Raw genomic sequence first — 8,100 nt, forward strand, 5'->3', positions numbered from 1 at the left:
ACAAGATGATCTTTACAAGAGGTCTCAGTGACTTCCACCTAGGGAATAAGCACTATGCACATAGTGTATTATTTGCTAGAAATGTTTGCTAGTTGAAGCCCCAGCCACCATCCGTGACAGCGGAAAGTAGAGAGATAAAGAGCACGTAAGCCGAGACCAAACCATCGGAGCCGAGGGGAATGGTGGCCACAATCATGAGTCCAGGGTCACAGCACACTGTGAGGATCTGTTTCCCATGATTCAGCTGACAGCTGCTGCTGTGCCAGCTGTGGATGACAGCAGGTCCCCACTGGTAGCTGATAACTAGACTCCCTGGCCAAGTTGCTGCCACTGACACCACCAACTGTGTGTTTAAACAGCTCTCCTCTGCCTCACAGAGTCACAGGCCCCCAGACTCCCTGATTCAAAGCATAGACACAAATTGGAGAAATGCATCCATATGTGAATTTCATGCTCTCTTTATTCCGATTCTACAAAGGCCAATGTCTGCTCTCCCTTCCCAGAGACTTGATTTAATTGGTCTGCGGTGAGGACTAGGTGATTTGGATACACTATAAAGATTGTAAATTCTTGATTTTCAGGGATGCCCCAGATATTTTCTTAAGTCACGAAGAGATTCTGCACTTTCCCAGGCCTGAACTCAGAGCATTTTGCATATTTCTTCCTCGAGCTTTTTTATATAATCACTTCCCCAATTTAAACCTCCAGCCTTAAGACCCAGTAGGAGACTGTGAATGGTTGGGCTCCAAATGGTTACTCTAAAACACTTATCTCATAAGCTTCATCTTTTATTGTCCCGTTCCTCTGATATCCTACTAGTGGAGGAATGGAGAAAATTTCTAGGAATAAGACACGTAGGCATCTGAGGATTTGTGGGTCTGAGCACGCCAAGTTTTAAGTTAGACCATGTTGCTAAGTAAGGACAAGTTGTCCTGTCTTCTTTACCCAGTCTGGCATTTAATAAAGACCTTCCCATATCCTACCCACCCTAGCCTCTAGCCCACAGGTAACCCTTGAAGAGGAATCTATGGTTGGGTAAAAGTCCAAGCCATATTTGCATAGATTAATAAATCTGAGATTATATTGAAAAAGTCATACTGTATTGGCTTTATTTCAAAGAATCCAACTGAGACCCTTCTGTGATTTCCATCAAGTCTGCCTTATCAACCTAGAGCCAGGTTGATAGGCTTGCACAATGTCTACCTATCAGGGACCAGTTAATTACATTAATGTAATTCATTAGTTAGGTTGTGATAGGCATGAAGGAATTCTTTATAACGATCTAAAAATGTGATCGTAACCAATAGTTATTGTTACTGAAATAGGTCTATGACTTTATAACAAGTGAAAAAAACAAAAAGGTTACAGGGCTATAAGTGTAGAGGATGATCCCGTTTTTGTAAAATTTTGTGTGTGTATACATACATAGAAAGACATCTGGAAGGATGTTCAAAAAACTCATTCATTCATTCAACAAATACTTTCTATGCCAGACATTGTTATAGGGGCTGAGGATAATAGAAGAGGACAAAGCAAACCAACATCTTCACGGAGTTAAATTTTATAATAATAACAAAACAAAACACAAAGAAAGGAAGTACATGTATAATATGTGATAGGTGCTCTGGTGAAAAATAAAGCCAAATATACTGGATTGTGCTTTGGTGTTACATTATCTAAGGCTGGGAACTACATTTCCCAGAATTCCTTTCCCTCTAGGGCTTCTGGTTAAAGTTAACCAAAAAAGGAACTTACGTGATATTTAGGAGGCAGAAATGAAGCAGTGGCCAGTCCTTTCTGAAGGTCATGGCTGTCAGAGAGAGTGACAGACAGATGTATAAGTGCCTGGTGGGCTTCAGCTTCCAGCTCATCTCCTCACCACTGACCCTGCTGACCAACAGCAGCCACAAGCCAGCCCCTCAGGGCTCACCCATCGTTCTCTCAGAGGTATTCTACTACATCTCCCTGAGCATATCCTCCCCACCCACTTAGATGACCATTTTACACCATTCCCTCTTTCCTCCAACCTGTAAGTCTCCTGCCTCCCTACTCCCTTACTTCCTATTGCACTGAGAAATGAAGAGAACTTCCACACGTTCCCACAATTATATTTACTAACAAAAGATCACGTGCATCTGTATGTTCGGCCTTCCTTCCTATGGCAGACACTGGCTAGAAGCTCATTAATTCTCTCTTTCCTTCCTGAAAACACAAGAAGATTACATTTTCCAGCTTTGCTTGTCATTGGGTTAGGGCATGAAGAGTAGCCAAAGGAATAGGGGTGAATGTAACATAAGCCCTTCTCATACCTGCCCCCTAAAATCTACCTTGAGATTCTTGGCTCACACTCTATCGCCCCGGCATGGCTGGAAGTGAAGGATCCCAGCATAGCAGAGCCACACCATGGAAGGAGCCCCAGTTCTAGAATTACCACTCAGAGGGGTGCTGCCTAGGAGAGAAGCCTGCCTAGGAGAGAAGCACTGGACTGTGATATGAGTAAGGAATAGACTACTGATTATTGCAGCATCTAATAAGCATTACCCTGACTAATACACCTTCTGTCTCTATGGATGAACTGACCACACTCCTATCTAAGGCTCCTCCAGCTGTGTACTAGATCCCAACTTCTCTCGCCTGCTCAAGGACAAAGCTCCAAAGATTGCCCCTTTCTCTCCTGCATCATCAATTTCTCCCTCTACTGGATCAATCCCAGCATATAAACATGCTGTAATATCCCCCATCTTTAAAAAAGGCAAACAGTGCTTTTATCTGGCTGATGAGACTTTTAGAAGAGATTTTTACTTTTTGCTTTCTCTCCCCAGTATTGTTTAAATGAATCTTTTTACAAAAGAAGAAAAAACTCATCACCTATGAAGAAGTTCTGCTGGATACATGATATTACCAATGATTTTTCCTGTCTTTCCCATGTCAGGCATTCCCTGGGGCTCTTCCATTCATTCATCAGCCTGCCAAGAGTCTGACTCTCAGAACCTTCTTGCGTAGAGTCTCTCTACCCAGCGTTCACAAAGAACATCAGAAAATGGGAAAGAGACCAAAGTAGCCACTTCCCTTCTGATGGCCAGTATTCCTGAGCCACAGGTGACATTCATCAGCAGCAGCTCCTCCTCCCCTAACCAGTGGCACAGTCTCTTCACCTGGTGCCCTGCTTCTCTGTCCCTCCTCCATCAAAACCACATATATGGGGCTGGCCCCGTGGCTTAGCGGTTGAGTGCGCGTGCTCTGCTGCTGGCGGCCCGGGTTCGGATCCCAGGCGTGCACCAACACACCTCTTCTCCAGCCATGCTGAGGCCGCGTCCCACATACAGCAACTAGAAGGCTGTGCAACTATGACTTACAACTATCTACTGGGGCTTTGGGGGAAAAAAATAAATAAATAAAAATTAAAAAAAAAAACAAACCATATATATGATTTCATGTACATATGATTTCAAGTAATTTACATCTCACTAATTTCAAATACATTCTCTTTAATTCCATCCAAATCAATGAATTCTCTCTCCTTGGGTTTACAACCTAACACTCTGACACATCAAGCTCTTGAAAAAAATAAGTACTTTTTATTTTCCAGGTTTAATTTTAAAAGTCTAAAGTGAAAGTGTTTTCTAAACAGAAACAAATTGATTTCTTCACATTTCCATTTCAGTAATGGGCATCAGCTGCTGTTGTATACACATTTAATTCACAAAAGAACTTCGGGGAGAATTTTTAAACTGCCTGCCACTCCTGAAATCAAGCTTTTCTGCTCCATTTGGACAGGGATCGGGGCTTCTGTAGCTTTCCTAAATGTTTTACTGTGGGTTGAGCAGGGCCCAAGGTACAGCAGATTGACTGGTTACTGTAGAAATTCTGAAGAATGTCTGCCTGTCACCCGCCTCCCACTTGTTATTCAGCTAGAAGTCTATTTGCTTTCAGTCTTCAGGGGGATAGAACAGCTTTTGGACAAAACAAGTCAGACAATGCCCTGCTGCCCTGAAGGATCCTGCTGTCAACAGTGACTCTGGGCCACACCAAATGTCACCCCTAAGGAAACAAACAAGAATCTGGAGAGAGAGGTGGCAGCAGCCTCTATTTCAGTGACCTTCTTTATCATAAGATTTTTGGCTAAAACTTCAGGTTAAAAATAAAAGCCTGTAAGGTAATAACTCTTCAATGTTTTTTACTACTTGTGTTTCATTCGCTTTAATTTAAATTCAGAAAAGAGAGTTTAATTAGAACCGTGGAACCTTATCCAGTTTAATTTTGGGGGCAAGAAATTGTATCTTCACCACATACCTCAGAGTTTGCGTCCAGTAGAGATGATTACTCCAAATGCAGGGGCAGACATATTCTCATGTAAAACACCAGAGGAAAATGCCTGCAGGTCTCCAGGTTCCTTATTAAAGAGAGGTAATCAATTTCAATTCAGTCAGTCAACAGGTATGAATTGAACACCTGCCATGTGCCTAACATGAGGATTTGGAAGGAAGAAATCTTTGAGTTGGATTTGAATCAGAAACAGCCAGGAGCATCTTTATTCCAATACCAGTAGCTGCAGGGGAGAAGAGCAAGCAGAAGTGATTTCTCTCCTCCCAGAGTTTTATGGAATATAGTTATATATTTAGAGAACAAAGAAGGGAAAGAGAAAAAAGCTAGAGAGGTAGGTCATGTACAGCTTACGTGTAATATGGCATCTATGTTTCATGAAATTATACTACTCCTTATAATAAATACTTGTTATTATTCCAAGTAAATATATGTTCACAAACTTTCGGATTTTAGACAAGGCTTGGGGTTAAAAGTCTACATTCTCCAGTTAAGACAGGCCTTGTTGCTGTAATAAAACAATTTGACATTAAGAGTCTACTTCTTTGCATTGAATGTCAGGAAAACACCAGAGAAAGTCTCTAACTTATGATAAGAGATAAATTTAATCTTATCTAAGACCTCTTCAGCCTAATTAATCAATTAATATGATTCTGGGTTTAGCTCACTAAGTCAAAGACACTCTTCAACCTTCACCATTCTTATCAGTGCACAGAAAGGCAATTTACAGCACAGCACCTGAAAACACAAAGCGATTGCATCACAAGGTAATTGCTTCCTTTGCAAACCTCAATACCCATAATTGGCTTCTACTCAGGGCTAAATAAGAAGACGCAATTTCATTTCACAGTTCTCTTCTCAAACAAAGCATATACACTTTCTGATTCCAGATTCTGATTCTGTATCCTGAACAAAACAGAAGCTCAGCACATGTTTCCTAAGCCCAAGAAGCTCTGAGAAAAACTAACATATTTAGACAACGGGAAGTCACTTAAGGATTTACCTGTGGGGCCCTGAGTACAACAGGAAATAGGAATAAGGAGATTCCAGTGTGGCTGGAAGAGGGGAAGATGGCATCTGAGCTGAGTCTTATCTCAGTTGCTTTAATTTGGTTTCCAAGCTTCCTTCTGTATACCCAGGTGAGCTTGTTCACCGACCTATTCCCTTGTTAGCAATATCTTTAGCAAGGACAGAGGCATTGACCCTCCTAAATACTGTTTAAGGACCTGCACTGTGGACCAAAGGAAATTCTTTTTATCCTTTAAGACCCATCTCTTTGATGGAGGTTCCCTTCTTTTGCTGTTGCCTCTGAATCCCTATTGTTTGGGGCAAAATAACTTTAGACTGTATTAGAAATTATATAATGAAGAGTTGCAGTTGTGTTCTCTAAGTTCCTGTCTCCCTGCCGGCACTGCCTGGATGGCATCCCAGAACCGCATGGGCCCAGTGGGGGTGCCATCCGGGACTCTGTGAGCAAGAGTCTCCAGCAGGAGCTGATGATCCCCATGAAATCTGGTGGCAAGGGAATTTCCACCTTCCCTGAACCAGACAACCTTTCCAAGTGGGTGGAGACCATACATGGAACAGCAGGAACAGACTGTGAAGACCTGAGGTTTCTCTTCCTGAGTTCCCCAGAGGCTTCTATCACAGTGGGCCCACGGTAAATCTCCTCATGCCCAGCTATCACTGACACATGGACACCGGGGTCACGTCTGCCTGGACATCCTGGAGGACAAGTGGTCAGCCCTGTGTGACGTCAGGACCATCCTGCTGTCCATGCAGAGCCTGCTAGGAGAACCCAACATCCACAGCCCTTCGAACACACATACTGCCAACATCTGGGAACACCTGCACCTTTAAAAAGTACCTGCAAGAAATCTACACAGAGCTGGACTCCCTCCAAGAGCCCTGACCCTGGCTGTCCAGCCTCTCTCCCTGTGTTGTCTTTTTATTTTTTCCTTAGATCGTCTGTCCTTCCCTTGGTTTATGTTTAGGACTCTGTTTCTTAAGCTGTGGTCATTTTTGTTTTCTTTTTGTTTTTTTAAATTAAGTCTCTGGTAGAGCCCTTGTGATGAATATATTAAATAAATATATTTTGGATGTTTTTACAAAAAAAAAAAGAAATTATATAAAGAAGTATACATAGTAAAAACTTAAAGATCCCTACTTCCAAGCCAACAAAGGGAAAAAGAGGAGGGGTACAGACTACTTGATTAATTCAGCCAAAAATGGAAAAGAAAATAAAAACATAGCAAAGAAAAGGAGGATTGAATGAAAAGAGGCTAAATTGTCATTTACACACAATATGATTGGCTAGCTAGAAAATTCAAGTGACTCTGAATGTAGTCATGTATTCCATTAGAACTAATCCGTTAGAACTAAGAACAGGGTTTACCAAAGGTGCTGAATTCAAAATCGACCAAATGTATAGAATAGCATTCTTATATATCAGCGTATCAATAAGAAAAGATAAAGGGAAAAAATATTATTCACAACAGAATCAAAAATTCTTAGGGACTTAGAAATAAACCTAACAACACATGTACAAACCTTTACGGAGAACTTTATAAAAGTGTCTAGAAGGATATAAAAGAAGACCTGAATTTAAAAACTACACAGTGAACTAGCAACCCCTCAGTACTCTTCCTCAGAGGCAACCCATACCCCTCCCTTTCCAGAACTATTCTCTGCAGATACACATCTATGAGACAAAGATATTTAAATATTTCTTGAAAATCTGCCTCATTGTTTTAAACAGGCATATAGATTTCTATAATGTGCCATCATTTATTTAATCAGTTGGTCTTGATGGACATTTAGGTTATTTCCATATTTTTCATACTGCAAGTAACTCTGCCATAAAAAGCTTTGAGCATTCAGCCATGTCTTTATGTTCTGTTTCATGTGTAGACCAGATTCGTACAAGTCAAATTGCTGGGTCAGAGAAGGTGGGGAGGAGGGATGGGGATTTCACATTAGAGACCACCGTTAGAAACATTTCCCTGAGATGTTTTCACTTAGTATTCTCACCTAACAAGATAATCAGGGCTCTCCCAGGGATTGTAGAAGAGAGAAGAATGGGAAACTGATTTTGGAGGACTTAGGTAAAAAGAAAGTGGAAAGACAAAATAGTTTAAAAGGACATAGATTTTTCATAGACTCTTCTAATAAGGAAATAGAGGAAGACAGAAAAACAGATCTAAGCAAGCCTAGATCCTATAAATTTTGCTGGAAACCAGGGGTGATATTTATTATACTGTGTGAGATTTGTTATAACTGGTGACTTCTGCACTGTTTGTTATTTTAGCTAATGCCGTGTGCTTCTATGTAGTCACTAGCAGGAAAAATTCTTTGAAAGCTTGTGTGGCTACTTGAGAGACAGAGGTGAGAGAGTAGGAGAGTTGGGGAGCATGCATCTTACATCAAAGAGGGCAGCCCAGTGAGCTAAGAACCCAGGAGATGGACGAGGTGAGGTGGATGTGAATGGGGGGTGGAGGCTGGGCTCTAGGCCTGCAGAATGAAAACTGGACCACTGGGGAGCTGCACGGAGCTACAGAGGCCAGTCACTCAATTCTTTCAATGTTTGTTGGGAATATTCTCTGTGCCCAGCACTATTCTAAGTGTGGAGGATAGAGCAGTGAAATAAGCAGACAAAAGCTTCTCTTTTATGGAGCTAATGTTGTATTTTGGAGTGCACAGTGGTGAAAAAAGATTAATGAGTACATTTTATAATTTGCCAAATAATTATAAAAGCTTAGGAGAAAAATAGTGGAGAAA

The 8,100-nt window shown here is 41.4% G+C and overlaps 1 pseudogene; it reads left to right on the top strand.

The window, feature by feature from the left end:
• Positions 1–5,771: 5,771 nt before the first annotated feature.
• Positions 5,772–6,235, top strand: LOC101400401 (ubiquitin-conjugating enzyme E2 C pseudogene; annotated as a pseudogene).
• The last annotated feature ends 1,865 nt before the right edge of the window (positions 6,236–8,100 follow it).

This window comes from Ceratotherium simum, chromosome 4 (genome assembly GCF_057802395.1).
Source record: "Ceratotherium simum simum isolate JZ-2026a chromosome 4, ASM5780239v1, whole genome shotgun sequence".
NCBI lineage: Eukaryota > Metazoa > Chordata > Mammalia > Perissodactyla > Rhinocerotidae > Ceratotherium > Ceratotherium simum.